The sequence below is a fragment of the Styela clava genome, chromosome 7 (assembly GCF_964204865.1).
Source record: "Styela clava chromosome 7, kaStyClav1.hap1.2, whole genome shotgun sequence".
NCBI lineage: Eukaryota > Metazoa > Chordata > Ascidiacea > Stolidobranchia > Styelidae > Styela > Styela clava.
The window spans coordinates 16,470,531-16,488,274 of NC_135256.1; the positions used below are offsets into that span (position 1 = coordinate 16,470,531).

The 17,744-nt window shown below is 34.5% G+C and overlaps 1 long non-coding RNA gene across 2 annotated transcripts in view; it reads left to right on the forward strand.

The window, feature by feature from the left end:
* Positions 1 to 1,718: 1,718 nt before the first annotated feature.
* Positions 1,719 to 17,744, forward strand: part of LOC144425286 (uncharacterized) — a 34,229-nt gene continuing 18,203 nt past the window's right edge. The window contains exons 1-6 of one of the 2 annotated variants that reach the window (XR_013477429.1): positions 1,719 to 1,824; positions 2,599 to 2,660; positions 3,667 to 3,784; positions 6,076 to 6,112; positions 6,709 to 6,855; positions 13,135 to 13,248. This is a non-coding gene — a long non-coding RNA (uncharacterized LOC144425286). The remainder of the gene's footprint in view (positions 1,825 to 2,598; positions 2,661 to 3,666; positions 3,785 to 6,075; positions 6,113 to 6,708; positions 6,856 to 13,134; positions 13,249 to 17,744) is intronic. The other variant, XR_013477428.1, reaches the window with a different exon arrangement.

Consider the following 17,744-nt stretch of genomic DNA (forward strand, 5'->3'; position numbering starts at 1 on the left):
CCTGACAAACCGTCATTTGCAACGTTTATTATGAAAACAACCAACAGCTTTTTTACCGACTTCTCTGTTGCAAAAGATGTCAATTTCAAGATTCCTCCCTGGATAATGAAGCCATCGCAAATTGATACATCGTTAGCTATTTATGGTACAACATGTTCACCAACAATACTTCAAACGTCATTTCTTGACCATATACACGAAAACTATCGAGACTATGTACAAGTGTTTACTGACGTTTCGAAAAATCCATTTGGCGTAGGTGCTGCATATTATGTGCCTCAAGCGAAAGTAGAGACAAAACTGAAATTACATCATAAAAAGTATTAATATTCCGTGGCGAAAAAAGTTTGGGAAGCGCTAATCTTAGGTTAGAAATCAAGCGTAGTCCTAAGGCTTAGCACGATGCGCCACTCAACGCGAACGTAGTCAACTGCAGTGCATTGGCTGACATAGATACTAAACACATTGATATACGTCTATACCCTTACGCTGGATGACAAAATCTCAGGATTGTTCTTTATGGCCGTGCATACCTGTATCATGATCGCTTTTTACCAAGAGGTCTACTGTAGCGACAGACTCAAAGTGCTTCATACAGAGCCAGAGTCTCCGCGAACTATTCGTTTACTCAAAATGACATTAATAAAATTTAAGAAGCAGCAAATACATCCGAGTTATAGAGTAATTTCAAATCACTCATTAATATTAATCGGTAAGTAACAATTTGTTTTTTGTTACGTTCTTATTGTGGGGCTCCGTAAATAACAGTCTACCTCTTCACGAGCTTCATAACACTAAATATGTGAATCAGTCGTTGTCGATATGCACTTGTCTTGAGCAGTCAATTAACGTATTTACTTCACATAGAACCGTGATTAATGCTGTTGCTGATGTTTCTCTGCCGTTTGGTTTGGGCGGAGAAATTATCTTACTGTAGCTGTAGAGCAGTAGGCATCGAAACAGCGTCACATTGTGACTCCACTTTAAAGGACATCGCCGGCACGTTATTGTATATAAACATTCTTGGCTGCGAAAGTCAATGAGCTAAGATTTGTACGTCAATTTGGAGAATGCATTGATATAAAGCTAAACACGCCGTTATTCTTTCATTGAGTGGAAGGAAGGTTACATTTTTGATGACATCCACGTGCGCGTTTACTCGACAAACAAAACAGACAAATATAATGGAAATGCTGAATTCTTTGTACTAAGCTCCCGTCACTGATGTAAAAATGTGAGATCTGAGATAAACGGTTCCATTACATTTGAACCCGTGTACATTTGAACCCACGTACATTTGAACCACGTACATCTGAACCCACGACAATTGCACCTGCGTGCTATTGCACTTATGGAATTTTTTTTTGTTTTACGGATATTTGAACCCATACTAACCCTAACCCATGGGTTTTAGCTCCTGCATATAGATTGAACCTGCGGATATACACATGGGTTCAAATGTACGTGGGTTCAAATGTACGGTCACCGAGATAAACACCCCCGAAAATACTATGAACTAGGTATTATGCGATCGAATGTATGAAGCAAATCCCAACCGTCATCTTCATTCTGCAACTTTGAGATCAGGCGTTAGAAGCGTGGTCGGCTCGTAACGGCAACCTGGAGTAATTAAAGTAATCAGTTAAAAATATTTGATTACAACAATCAGTTAGCCTTTTTCGTCAAATATTTGTGCGCGGGAAGCCACAAGCGACATCGCAGTCACAAATGTTCGTCGTAGGATAAGGTTTGATTTTGTGTAGTATGTATGGATAAGCTGACTGTTGGGTTATGACAGCGAGTTCGAAACAATATTCATGTGAGGTAAATGTTCTTTATACTTATTGTTTTCATTGCTATTCTATTGCTTTCCTTTTACTATTGTATAAGTGGTAAATTAGAGGTTTTCGGTTTTCGGAATTGGAATTATTAACCTAATACAGAAGTCTAGATTGGTGGGTGATTCTTTTTAATATCGAACTCACTAACATCGGGTTCCATCGTTTTCTCACAACTGGTCGAACTTAAAAACTATATGGCAATACATAGACTTATCATATTAAGAAACTTAAACGTAATATACTAATCTACGTCACTACGTAAGCTGCATTCAACAGGACAAGATTTACATGAATGTAATGCATAATTTTCAAAACTTTCGCAAATGTAGCGCAAAATCAATGGTTTATTAGAGATTCGCAGTAGCATTTTCACTTTCATATTTTATTGTGTATAGGGTGCTCCCATAGTATTCGTACCAAGATGGCGCACAACCTGAACACAGTATGTGTACCTGGTTAGGGTTCAGGTTGTGCGCCATCTTGGTACGAATACTACCGGATCGCCATGTACAGATTGGATCTTTGTACAAAGACCCTATCAACGTTCAAAATGAGAGAATTAAGAATTATCCAGTTTAAGTTAGGAATGCAGATTGCGCTGGAAATTCAACTTTTTAAATCATTCCTAACCCCGAATGGATAATTACTATTATGTCATTTTAGAAAGTGGCGGGAGCTTTGTGTAAAAGATCCGATATGAATATGCTAGCTACAGTTCTGCGACAGTTTATTTATCAATATTTTAACTTTTTTTCAGATGCAAAACTATTAAAGGTTGGTGATTCAAAGACACAAAGTAACGAACGAGGAATAATACAAGTAAATATTATTTAAACATTTTATTTGACTTTCGACGCCTATTTTATTCCTGTACACCACTGTTTTCGTTTAGAATGCTAAACAATTAGATGCGAGCGCACCGTGTCTCGGGTCTTGCGATCAAAGTCGGCATCGTTATGCCACTTATTTGATCGTGTGTTTTCCCTTGAAATTGTAAGATTTATATTTTTACAAGTTTTAATAATTGTCTTTCGAATCAAAATTCCAAAAGAGTAAGTTCACGTTTATTAAAATGCTTAATAGTTCGATGCAAGCCAACATTGTTACGCTGCTTATTTGATCCTGTGCATTCTATCGAAATTTAAGATGTAGATTCTGTACAAGCTTCAATAATTGTGTTTTGAAGCAGAAGTCCGAAATAGTACTATAAATATAGTACCTTGTATCAAATTGGTGTACTCTTTGCGACCCCTAAAATTCGTTGCTCGCTTCTCTGATGGATAGCGATCTCCAGTTTGCGATCCCCACCGTGAACAATGTGATAATTCTACAAGTTACTGATCAGAGTTAATTAGTCATATACTTGATGTGGGTGTTTTACTGTTATTGTAATATTTGCAACTCGTGCAGTTTGAAAACTACACCTGATATTTCATAAAATATTAAGCTGAATTGATGAAATTGAATGATTACATATGCCTGTAACTGTAGAGTCGATGAAAAGCTATTTCTATGGTAATCTATAATATTTGAAATTTAATGGCAATCGCTGAATAAATTTTATTCGTCTAAATTTTCTTAGTTCTGTGTATTTAATTGAAAAAAAAATCGGAGAAAAGTTTGGCTTTTATGAAATCAAATGTCGAAATTTACCCATTACGTATTTTATTTAAACTAACGTCTATTTTTTTGCTTTGCAGTGTCTCTGTCAAATAGCATTTGTCTGAATTAACAACCTAATGACATAGTTGGCTCAACGAAATTTAGTTAATTTCAAATTTAGAATTGGCTTGCACAAAATCATGACATATATATTGATTCTCAGCTTTTTAAAACACTGCTTGAAAGTTGACAGGACAATTTATCATTGTCCAAAGGAAATTCGTCAAGTGCCAGCTTTTCATCACTGGGTGAGATGGAGGCCTATCAAGTCTGAAGAGCAAGTATGTAACTAAATCATTTGAAATATTTTCAATTTAGATGTCTATAGTATAAATAAATGATATATTTTTTTTTTTTTCGGGAAATCTACATACAAATATTACTTTCAATATATTGAGTATAAGCTCAGTTTTGGTTTGTGGGTCAAATGAAATTTTCTAAAAATTACAACCTCAAAATTTCATCATAACATGATTTGCACAACTACCGTTTTATTCTGGCTGTTGAGTCGGTCCAGTGAATAAGGCTAGGGCCATGTTTTAGAAATAAAAATTAAGCTTTTTTCGTTCCGCCCAATAGTCGAGGTACAAGAATGCAATAAATTATCTTATTTTTGTCAGTTTGGGCACCAATGCGCGCTCATAATTGTTTATGGCAAAATCTGTTAAACCAAACCATGCTCATTTCGTAGAATCGCGGAATTAAATATTCTGTCCTACGAATTAACTATAGCAATATCCGGTGAATATTGGCATAGTCAGTATAGCGCAGGGGCTAACTGCTGTGTTGTCCCATCTGCTGTCGTTTCGTTTAATCGTCCAAACCGAAAGGCCAATTACTATCTTGTAATTTCAGTCTATTTAAAGGTTATTAGGCCAACATAAATAAAAGGCATTTCACCGTAATATAGTGTCACGTTATGATTACGACAAACAGTGAAATTTTTTCCTAGTGATACTTTTAGTTCAGCAGTGTATATCTGCAGAGATACTGGAAGAATTTGAACTATGCCTCGTTGAGTGCAATTCGGTTAAAACACAACCCAACTTAATAACCATGCAAATATTAAAACTCATTGTTTAACTTGTTGTTTATCATAGGATGATTATATATACTAATTTGTCTGACATGTTTGGAAACGTAGTTCTGGCCTTTTTCATTAATCTGATGAGCGTTTTTGCCACAAATGGTAATTGACACTAACTACCATACTATATAAAGTAATCAGGCTAATTTTTTGGGGCTCCTGAAGTATGCGAACCAATATGGCGGACATCGGAATGTAATATGTGTACTAGGTTAGGGTTAGGCCATAATTTTAGGTACAAATACTACGAGAGGCACTTGGCTAGTCTTCGAACTCATAGTAGGACTAAAATAAGGGAAATTGGAATAAAATTATGGCCTAACCCTAACCCTGTTACCCATGCTACGTTTCGATGTCCGCCATCTTGGTTCGCATACTTCAGGAGCACCAATTTTTTAAATGTGACCTGTACGCTCTGGTAGTTCACAGTTGATATTCATGCCAATGATGTTCCCAACTAGATCAAACTGGAATCGCCCCAAATTTCCCATAATGATATTATAAGAGTGAGCCATACTATGTGAATTAAGATAGCCGTTAATCTTACACCTTAAAGAACTCGTGTTTCAACTACAATTTCCAAAAACGATACTGTATAAATTATATTCAACCAAGCGTAAACTTCTTTTTGATTCTTATCCCCTTGCTAAAAGTCCTAACTTATCATATCATCCATGTTCATAATTATTTAAAAACAGAGACATAGAAATATGTGTCATATTTTCCCTATTGTTAGTGCGGGTCACGTCATGTTATGCCTAATCATGTGTATTAAGAAGAGCTTAATTAATGTAAACTCTCCAACATAATTTCTACTGAATGGTCTCTTTCATATACGGCACTCACCGTCAATATAAGATATAGTAATTTCAAAACTCTAGAATTCTTACTTTTTAAATTAGATATTAGGAACTTGGGTGTCGCTGCTCGATAGCCAGTTTAGTTCCCCGCGACGTCCCTTCCCCAGTAAAACGGTGTAAATTTTCTTTGTGTCGTATTTTATGGTTGTAATACTTTTTACTGGTTGGAAAAAATAAACTTGACTTGACTTGATTAATCGTGTATCTTACCCCCTTTGGTACTAGTTAACCATGACATTCGTGGTCACATGTGTTTCGAACTAAAATCGCATTAAGTTTCCAATAACGGTATTATATGAGTGAGTAGAATCAAGTGCATCTATATGCATCAATATAACCGGGAATCGTACACCCTTTAGTACTGGTTAAATGGGATTTGTGTCCCAAACTAAAATTTCGAAGGTCACTATATATATACATGAGATCCCACCAATTGTAAATCTACTATAGTCAGCCTATATCCCTATTGCTAGTAGCCTTATGTTCATAAGTGTTTGAATCTGGGAATATATTCCTTATTTCTCTATCGTTTATTCCCTAGTTATGATCTGTCATGTTCTTATATTTATATATATAATGTCTAAAATGTCTTTGGATGAAGTTATTTATAAATGTATATTTTCAGGTCTCTGGGATGGGAAGGAAAGACAAGGAACTTGAAGGTAAAATATAACACACTAATAAATAATTCACTAGTTAAAATTTAGATAATGAGATACAACATAGCACACTGACAGATCATTTCGAATAAGTAATGTTTATAATATTGAAAATCTGCAAATAATATAGAATGAACGTAAATGAATATCAGTACAAGTTGTCGTCCTTGTATCTTTCGAATAAGCATAGCTTATCACAATAGCGTGGACAATTTTTTGAGGGGCGTAAAGGTAATTAGAAACAGAAATATTTGTTAAATTTTATCTTTTCCGCCTTATTTTTGATATTTACATTTCTTAATAGCCGTATCTTCAACGTGCTTTTCAATGAATATAAATATAATTTATATGACGTGTTTCAATATTATACACTGACAAATCATTCCAAAGTAATGTTAGTAAATAAGGGGGAAATCTGAATAATTTGTCAATGAACTGAAAATTATTATTTTTAGTTTATGTATCCAAAGTATAAGCATAGCTTCTCTGTGCTCCTGTCAAATCATATTTTCCGTAACTTATAAATCTAAAACTTAATAATGACTTAGTTCGAACAACTATATTTATTCAAATCAATATTATACAAAATTTACTTACAGTTCATTATCTCGCATAAAGTTCAGCTTTCTGAAACTCTTCTTGAAAGCGGGAAAGACAGTTTATCATTATACATCAAAAGACATACGGAATTATTTGTCCGATTATGCATCACTGAGGGAGGTGGATACATCGAGTCTAAAGAGCAAGTATGTTACTAAAATCTTCTGAATCTTGCTAATTTACATTCATCACAAACAAGTTAGAATACTATATTATAAAAATCGGTGAAGAAATAAATGATAAAGAGGTGAATCCGCAACCCAATTTCTTGATTGCGGCATTATAAAATATTAAAATTAAAATATAAAACGGAAGATATCACCATAAGTTTTGTTTAAGCAGTCTCGCAGCAGATTGAAAACGCTTTTTAGACATTGTAAATCACAAAATTTGGTGTTATGTTAGGATTTCTTTAAAATATATACCAGAAACACAGTAAATTGGCACGCGATGTACCTTTTGTCTATTTTGAAACTAACTACCTATTGAGCCGCATACGACTTTTTCTCGGTATGTGACGATATATAAAACGAGAATATCGGTTGGAAACCGAAGACTTATCGATCGATAGTTAGGGGATCGTAATTACAATCGTTCGTGTTTTTTCCATATCTTGGGAAATTCCAAACGATGAAACCTTAAAAAGAATCAGAGTGACAGGCCTGCGGCGGGGCGGATTCACTGTTGTTACTATTGGTTTCATTGTTCTTCATTTCAAGTCCGCTGATTGACGCGGTAATTTTGAGTTGTGAAGTTTGAGTAATGATTTTATATTGTCGTAAGACGTAAGTCGTCGCAACTACAGGTTTCATTGAACACAATTAAGCCAAAAAATACCGCATTTTAAATATTGTCGCATCCAGGGGCGCAGCCAGGATTTTCCGATGGGGGTTACGATGAAATTGAAAATGTGCGCCAAAAGTGCAATTCACGACGACGTAATGCGTTTAATGAACTAAAATGTATGGTCGTTCACAGCGAAATTTCACAGTTACGTTGTAGCCCGTCTCTTTTTGCCTGATGGTGTTGGTGAATATTTTTCAAGTCGTATTTCAAACGTCGACTATTAATCCGTAGTCAGCGGGTACCCGTAGAAATAAAACATCAAAAATTCGGGAAAATTAATTTCAGAGAGAACTAAAACTCGCAGATGTCAGTAGTGTCATAATGGTTTATATGTACAAAAATACGCTCGCATGTAGCGCCGATCAAATGCATGAAATGTGAAACTATTACTTGGAATTATTGGTATGAAGTTGAACTTTTATTTCCATTCAATGATTAATTACTTGCGCCGTGATCAGTAGCGGGCAAAATCGTGTTTTTTAATTCAGTTAACCGAATATTTTTAACGGACACCGAATAATCAGTATTGTCATTTTGAACGACATCAATTGGGATGTCGGCCGCCGAAACCACCGCGGTGACAATATTTATTTTTTTTTCGGATTTTACTAGAACAGTGCGGCGTTTTTTATTTTATAATTTTGTCGTAATCGAAGGCCTCGGTGAATTATTAGTCACCGCGATCGTTTTGGCGGCCGACATTCCAATTAATCTTGTTAGACTATATTAAAGCCCTTTTTTATTCACTAGTAAATATTAATTATCACGGCGGATATCGTAGTTTTTATATATCGGACATGATTGTGAGTTCACATCGGCAAAGAGGGACAACAAGTGCATTCACAACACAAATTATTTTCATTATGATTTCTATCTTCTGTGTAGGATTTCTATCACAGTTTGTAAATTACGGTCCCAACTTTAAGCTGACAATATCATTATTATTTACCCCGGGATGCGATATTTGTGAAGCGGATAGTTGACATCTCTATGCGTTTAATTTTAGATCGTGTCCGTGTTACTTTAGTATTAAATAATAATCGAAAAACTTCGCAAATTGGATATCACTAGAATACATAGTGTTGAATGTTCACGTAACTCAACTTTGTTAAAACACTTTTTTCATTGATACTAATCACATGAATAAATCGGCAATAATGCCATTCTTACGTGGTCAAAATAATATTTTTCCTAATATCTCGAGAAATTTCCATAAAATACATTATTTACCTGTGTCACTTATCTGGTTCGACGTTTCTAAATTTACAGAAACGGTGTTCAAACGATATATGCAAAATTAGGAATTGAAAAATATGACGAAAAATAGCAGAAAATTTTTTTTTCAAAATTTCCTTTCAAATTTTTCGTTTCTACCTGTTAGCGATAGCCGTTGGTAAATTCTTACTTGTAACAGGTTGTAATTTTTTTTCACATTTATCGTTTCTACCTATTAGTGATAGCCTTTGGTAAATTCCTTCCCGTAACTCGTTGTAAATTAATGTTAATAAATTCTAACTCGCTTCTCAATGCGCTGTGATTTGAATTAATAAAATGTGAACCCCCCCCCCCCCCCCCGCATTGGTCATGGATTTGACTAATCTCAAAAAACGATTCCTGTCTACTTATAGTTGGCAGTTTGGCATGCAGTTTAAAAAAGTGATTTTCAAGTTTTCTAGACTAAAATTCGAGTAACAAAGAACCCAATAAAATTATCATACTATAAAAAAGAATTCGACTAAGCTCATAAATGTAACTGTAAATTATGATCCCCAAACATTTTAGTCGCCTTCCTACAGCAATATAAACAACTTCACCCCCAAGTTTACAAAAACATTTGAGGTCAGAAACGCATATAATACAGAACAAATGAACAAGATAAATCATAGTTTATAGTGTTTTCAATGAGATAAATTAACTCAGTGGTCTTCCAGAGAGTTTTTTTTTTAATTTTGGTGACATTTGCGTCAGCCACAATCTCAACACCCCGTTTACTAATTGAATGGCAATTTCGATGTTTTGATAGCACTAGTTTCATTGTTACAAACCCCCTTGTTAGCGAGAATCATTACGTGTTTATAATTTGATGACGTTTTACGTTGTTACGCAGCCGTTGCAAACGTCTCGACGCAGCACTATTGCGACATGGTTCTGTTTCTCGATTAATCCCGGGAATTCTAAATTATCACCACGCTGCTTCGATGAGTTAACACCTTCTGTCTTGTATCCAGTGTAATCTATTTCGCTAGGAGTTGTTTATCTTGTTTAATATTGGGTTTACTATTCGCGGTCAGGATAAACGATTCGGATTGAAATTATTAATTGGGTTTAATCAAGGGTTTTTACTGGAGTTGTAATATAATGTAGGGATACATTATAGTCCAAATAGAAGGATAACTGCTGTTCTTCGTATTTAGTCACATAAATTAGGTTGTATTTACTTTGGATTATAATTTGTTGAATTGAGTTGCCTGGAGATCCTAAACATTCGGTATGTAAATATTGTTTTATCTTGTATGATTTATTCTGTATTTTAGTATTGTGAATACTATTTTATCCTATGTGATTTAATCTGTACCTAATTGTGACATATGGTTATCTGCTAATTGCTTTGAATTGTTATTGCTTGTAAAAATGGTAATACTGTTATATTTGATTAATTGTGCCATATAAGCTATTTATTGACAGAAAACCGTTCCATATATGTTCCTTATACCCGGTATCAAGATTTACGTTACGTTCCATTAACAACATTTTCGTTGAATTATATTGGGGTAGCACTTAAAAGGCACAGCAGAATCTGGGGGCACTTTAACCGCTGTTTACAAACTTTTATTGCATGAAAGCACGGACTAGTTGTAACAATTAACCGATATAGGTTTGGGGTCAGGACTGGGGTATTGGGACGCGTTTTTGAAGTCTCCAATCTCTTAATGAGCGTGAGAAGTAACCAGGCTACATAGAATCGAACGCAACACCCTTCTCCACCATATATAAGAGGTCGTAAATGAAAGAATCCAGGGTTCTGCCTTCACAAAAATTACATGGTTTGCCAAATTATGAGATATTTCAATTGAAAAGATACATTTTACATATATATAAATCAAGCAGTGATGTATCTCTCGAATATAACATGAATTTTATTTCCTCATTTCATTGCATTTCAAGGAGCTCCATTTGAATATTTTCTGCGCTATTTCCTGCACAGTGCATTCAGCACCAACTTTTTTGCGTGTTTTCATTTGTCCAATTATATTTAAATTGTAGGCTCGTTAAACGATTAACTGTTCACTAAACTATTAGGTTATAATAAATTCTGTTACGTAAAAAAACAATCTATTCTTCGAGTGTAGATTGAATAATTAATTCAAACCCGCCGTTTCGTCCCTATAATTAAAGTGAAGCGTCGCTAGCCGGATTATTTTACTCCGAGGGTCGTATCAGGCACGCGGGCTGTTGTTTTCCGACCCATGGGCTACGCAAACTACCTACGTGGAAGAATCCAGCAATATTATCGCATGTGATTATCCCCCTCACAACTCAAATCTGCAAACTCGCACAGAGTACAGTAATCAACTGCACAGTGCGCAAACAAAAGCAGATTACAAGAAATCACCCCCTTCTGTATCGATTTCGCCCACTTTGGAAATCACTGGTTTATACCACCTGGTTGTAAACAGTTAATAATAACCATGCCATTCATGTTCCTATCCAGAATCTCAATAAATTTTTAATACTGGTAATATTGGATCGAGTCTAATCAAGCACATTCATATAATCGTAAGTCTTACTACCTTCGGTACTGGTTAACCATGTAATTCGTGTCCCAAGCTGAAATTTTATATAATGAGACCCGGCCAATTGCACCAATTTAGCCGTAAATTCCCTACACCCGACTACACCCTTCATATTGATGACTGTTCGAATCTGGCAATCCTTGGTAGTCCAAGCAACCATACGATTCATATTGATAAGTGTTCGAATATGGCAATCCGTGGTACCAAGTAACCATACGATTCATGTTGATGAGTGTTCGAAGCCAGCAATCCTGAGTAGTTCAAGTAACCATGCGATTCATATTGATAAGTGTTCGAATCTGGCAATCCTCAGTAGTTCAAATAACCATGCGATTCATATTGATTAAGTGTTCAAATCTGACAATTTTTGGTAGTCAAGTAACTATACGATTTATATTGATGGGTATTCGAATCTGGCAATTCTCAGTAGTCCAAGTAACCATACAATTCATATTGATAAGTGTTCGAAGCTGGTAATCCCTGTTATTCCAAGTAATCAAACGTTTCATGTTGATAAGTGTTGAAGCTGGCAATATTCCTAATGCGCTGTTATTAAGTGCGAGTATTCATATATTATATTAATGCGTGTATGTAAATATGTATGACGCTGTAATAATGCAAAAATTACGACTCTAAAATCGTTTATCATGAGGTACCCAAGCTAACATGTCTAACTTCGTTAAAAGCATAGTTCTTATCATTCTGCATACCATATACCATTTTTTTATTATTCTTGACACCCGTTTTTCACCACAAATGATAGATCACGCGAAGTACCATACTATGTAAGTGGATCTGACAGAGGGTATACCTACATCACATATATGTGATTGTTAAACCCGAGTCTGTTGATACCCTTATCGATACTCAGTTGAGCGTTGGAAGCTGAATTATATTTCAAGTAGCGATAACATAATAGTGCATAATAGTACATAGGATAGTACATAATAGTAACATAAGTCTCACACCGTACTGGTTTAAAAAATATGGTTCATGTCCTAAAATTGAAGTTCCTATAATATACAGGAGGACCTTGAAATTAAGGTAAATATAACGCACAATGCCTGTGGTACACAAACATTTTAAGCCGCCTAAGTTTGGAATTTCTCAAGTCTCGCGCCCCACCTCAAAATTACTAGTTAACAATGTGCAAAAACCCAGATAGTTAGGGCGGAAGTTTTAGTCAAGAAGTACGTTGCAAATACGTGGATGGAACGTAGGTAAATAACGAAATGAATTGGGAAATGAGGCGAACAAGATTTTATGCTTTTTTTTTAAGTTTCATCAATCAGCTTAACGTCTAGTCTTCTTGACGTCAATTGACTAGTCAATATTTATATGATGAGTTACAATATAATGCACTGACAGATAATTCAAATTAAGTCAAGATTGTAATTTTTGTAGGGATCAGCAAATAATTTTAGAATAAATGGAAAATTAATATATATATATATTTTTTATACTTCTAGTAGAAGCTTAGCTTCCTGTGTCCCAGTTATTTACAACTCCAGAGATTGATAATGACATAGTTCGAACAACTATATCTCTTCTCTGTATTTTTGTCAAATAGCATTTTTTGTGAATTAAATAACTTGATAATGTCCTAGGTCAACGAAATTTGGTTCCACCTAAAGTTAGATAGACTCGGCATACACATAACCATGACATTAAATTAATTTTGTTTCTGTATTTTTAATATAAGCTTACCTTTGCTTTACTTCAAAGAGCATTTTTTGTGATTTATAACTCCAAAACTTGACAACGAAACTATATATCTATTTTCAGTTTCCTAAAACACTGCTTGAATGAGTCATGCATCAAACGGAATGAACATTGTTATTAGTCTAGTGCATCACGGAGTGAGAAGGAAGACTATATAGTGTAAAGAGTGAAGAGCAAGTATGTAATCTTATAAATCTTTCAATTTATATTTTGTCAGGTATAAACTGATATATTATGTTAAATCCCGCTAGTCAAGAAGAGCTGCAAATATTTGAATTATTTTCACAAGATGTCCATATTATTTCGCCCAATTTTATTTATATAATTTCGTAAAGTCATGTAATGAAATGGTTTCCACCCGCTAGTTCACGGACAGGTGTGCAGTTTTTAGCTGGCATGCAATAAATGTTGCTGCTCTGTTAATTCCGTATACATAATTCCCGAAAAGACGCGGGTCATGTTTCTTTTTGGACGTTCTCCCATCGTTTGACAAGTATCGAAGTATGCGCCAGTCCGCCAGCAATGAGGTTATAATACTGGTAATGCGGCAAATGCGTATGCATTAATACAATTGGTCGGGCCGCATTCTATAGTATTTATTGTATTCGTACTTTATGGGTTTGTTTCGCCGTCATAGCGTTTTGTTCGTTTTCAATAGTCTAAAACAGTAGTTTTTAACCAGGGTTAAATCGAATTTTTGGTTCTTGTTGGGGTAACGGGTTTGACGATATTTAAACGTACACGTTCAACAACCAATAAATTAGCGTTGCTGTTTGTGTAGCGTTGTAAGTTTTAGTGAACACGTCATCTCCACGGATGTCGCGCGCTTTGGTGTTTGTGCTTATATGATAGTGCCCTTAGATGCTTTCTGCTTATGACTTTGAAACATCTTGGGTTGTTTTGGCAAACCAAGGATTTTCAACCTGAATCTTTTCATTTTCTATAACCTTGCACGAAATTATTCTTCCCCTTTATAAAGTTGAGATTGGGCTTCTAATTTCAACCGTTCGGTACTATGGGATTTGGCGGCAGCTTTCAGGATAAGAAGGGGTTCGACAGGCTCGGAATGGTTAAGGTTAACTAGAATTTGAAAAATCAACGTAGTATTATTTTATTTGATGTTGTCATTTCGCTAGAGCAGACAGGTACGAATAGATTTGTTTAAATATATATCCAATTCATATCTAATTTATCAAATTACATTTTTGGTCATTCATAAACCCAAAACTTGACATAGTTCATATAGTTCACATAATGTCATAGTTCGAAAAATTATTGGTACATTCAAATTTTAACCCCAAGCCGAAATTAGATCGAAATAATTAAATATTTTTCTGAAATCAATCATTTTTTGTAAAATTTACCATCTTCGAATACCACATTGTGCCACCGCAAGTTTTTGTTGAATTAAGTTTTTGGACACGTCAGTGTACAAAACGATCGTTTCAATATTATGTTGTTCTTGTTAGTATTCTTTTTTCGTCATGATGAAATCTCTTTTCTTTTCGAATACTGGACCAATTGTTTTAAAATTTTCAGGGGTTAAATATTGTTTTTTTGCCAGAAGGCTATCACTTTTACTTATTTCAAAAATTTCTGTGGACCTCGGAAAATTCGCGTGTTTTATGTGTCAGAATGAAAAATAGCGACACCTTGTGACGTGTCCATATATTTAAGCACAGCTCTCTTGTTTATATTAGTCCTCGATTTATTGGAAATATATGAATTTTATATCCGCTAGATCGGAAAAGTTCGAAATAATTCAATATTTTGGAAAAAACTTATAGTGCAATATACCAATTATCTAAGTATATTACCACAGTTGTGAATGTTTCTTTGAAAAATGAGAGATTTGATTTGAAATTAATGCTTCCTTTGAATTGAATTTAAATCCGTCGTTAACTTAAAGCTTTAAAATAACAAATTAGTGGTTGTCCAGCTTGGGTTAGGTTTCGGGTTAGGAGAAATTAAAAAATTTGAAATCTGCATTCGGGGGTGTTTTTTGAAATAAATGCTTTCGTTGAATTGAATTGAAATCTGTTGTTAACTTAAATGCCCAACCCAGATTTGTGTTTGGTAAATTTTTATTTAAATACAAAAAATTCTGATTAATAATAATTTATTTCTAAGTCATTGTCGCGTGAATGTCTTAGCCGTACAAAAATACATTTGTGAATGCTAAATGATGTGCATTGTTTTTTACTTGAGTAAAACAGTAAAGATGCAAAGTAAGAATGTTAAGCTAACTAGTGGGGAAATGGAAGAAAACGTATTAACAAAAAAGCGCTGGATGTTTCCACGAATTTAAGAAAGAAATGAAATGGTCACTTCTAATTCTCCGATGAGGCGTAATAAATTGGTAGATTCGAAAGCACGCAACATGAGGACTTTTTATTAAATTTTCAGAATTTTCTGATTTTGTCGCAAGGACACTGATCAGTTTGTTCTTCATTAGGGATTGCGAATTATTTAGAATAGTTCTGTTTTATTAGCTGAATTGTTATTTCTCCGACGCTGACACTGAATATTCATAGTTTCTAATATGTGTATTGAAATGGTTTATTTTTGAACGAAAAGTTAAAATGTTTGCAAGCTGACAAGCCAGAAAAATCCTAGTTACACTGCACGCACGCCAGGTCATATTTATTAATCCCTCGCTCAAATGCTATGTTTTTTCTTTTTTAGCTGATCCTCTGCTGATAAGTGCTAATACAATACAATTCGGCAATAATCGCGAAAGTCGTTCAGGTTCATTCGTGGGCCTTTTTTCCGGAGTTCCTAACATTTCAAATTTTTCATTTTGTCAAGGCTAGTTTTTTATTTCACATTTTGTTTTGTCTCTGTACAACACATTTCATATAGTTTATGATTGTTATCAAATTGCTGTGTTTGATTATTGCTCGATCTGTTTACCCTCGGTTTGTTCGCTCGATATTCCAACGGTGGTTGTTCTGACTCCTTTTCAGAAGGTGCAGTCTGGCTGTCGGGTATTCAATGTAGGAAAAAGAAATTTCTTGTGATTGGTTGCTAAATCTGTTGTAGGCTGCACTGTTGTATATTTGACGCTTACACTGGATATTCATATTTTCCAGCGCATAGAAAACAGTCCCAAACAGGCTGGCAAGGCAGAAAATATCCAATTTACATTGCACACATGCCGAGCCATATTATTTAAGCCCTTGCTTAATCGTTTGTTCTTCTATTTTAGCTGATCCTCTGCTAATGAGTGGACATTTATAAACTGTTTTACTACTTTACCTTGCTTCTAATTTTGAAGATGGAGAGTGTTAGAATATAATAGGATAAAACACGTCCAATCAACTGTTAACTGAAGCGCTTGTTGGATGTAATTGTGACAAAATTATATCAGTTTGAGCTTTTAAAAAAATAAAAATGCGAATTCTACTATATTTCATGTAGGTACATCCTAAAACTCTTATTTTAGTGCGATTGCTTTAACATATTTTATAATATGTTAACGTGACTATAGATATTATAGAAAACCAATCTCCCAAATCAAATAAACCCTCTTTGGGTTTAGTACAAAATATAAAACGCCGTTAACATTATAAAAAGGAAAATATGGGATACCTGACTTCCAACTTACATTCTTCACAAACAAGTTAGAGTACTATATTATAAAAATCGGTGAAGAAATATATGATAAAGAGGTGAATCCGCAACCCAATTTCTTGATTGCAGCATTATAAAATTTTAAAATTAAAATATAAAACGGAAGATATCACCATAAGTTTTGTTTTAGCAGTCTCGCAGCAGATTGAAAACGCTTTTTAGACATTGTAAATCACAAAATTTGGTGTTATGTTAGGATTTCTTTAAAATATATACCAGAAACACAGTAAATTGGCACGCGATGTACCTTTTGTCTATTTTGAAACTAACTACCTATTGAGCCGCATACGACTTTTTCTCGGTATGTGACGATATATAAAATAATTAATGCAAAATATATCGATCGATTTTTTTTACAATAATTCAAATTACAATCGTTCGTATTTTTTCCATATCTTGGGATATTTCAAACGGTGAAACCTTAAAACCCTTCTACAGCCGGAACGCTCATATGGGTGTACTTTTCTATAGTTTTTAAATTTCGGTACTTGTAGGGTGAATATCGCTCTTAGGTGTTTATCGACGTAATGCCCTGATATGAGAGAAGCGATAAAACCTTCCAGCCGTGACGCAAAGTGCGAATCGTATAAATAGCCTGGATTTCAAAATCACCTGTCAGACGTCTAAAAAATGTGACTCAGCTCAGACAGGAAATACTCCTTTATAACGACTTATTATTGTTTTAGCATGTATTTTCAGTCATACTAACTATCCCTGACCATCCCTGGCGCTGTGTTGTTTTGATAAACATATTTCGAATGCTCCATAGTTGGCAGAGATATGGAGATTTTTTGTATGTAAAAAAAACGTAAAATTAATGGTAAAATTTAGAAATTTTTGAAATTTTTTTGCAAAAATTTTTTTTGAGTGGTGTGTTTTAAAGATATATTGCTGAATAGAACTCTAGCAGACGCTTTTAAAAACCAATGAGTGAAGCTTTAGGGCTTAATGGTTGACATAAAAAAATAAGTTTAAAAATACCCATAAAATGGGCAGGGCTTGAGGCTTAAAAAGAGTTAAAAAGAATCAGAGTGACAGGC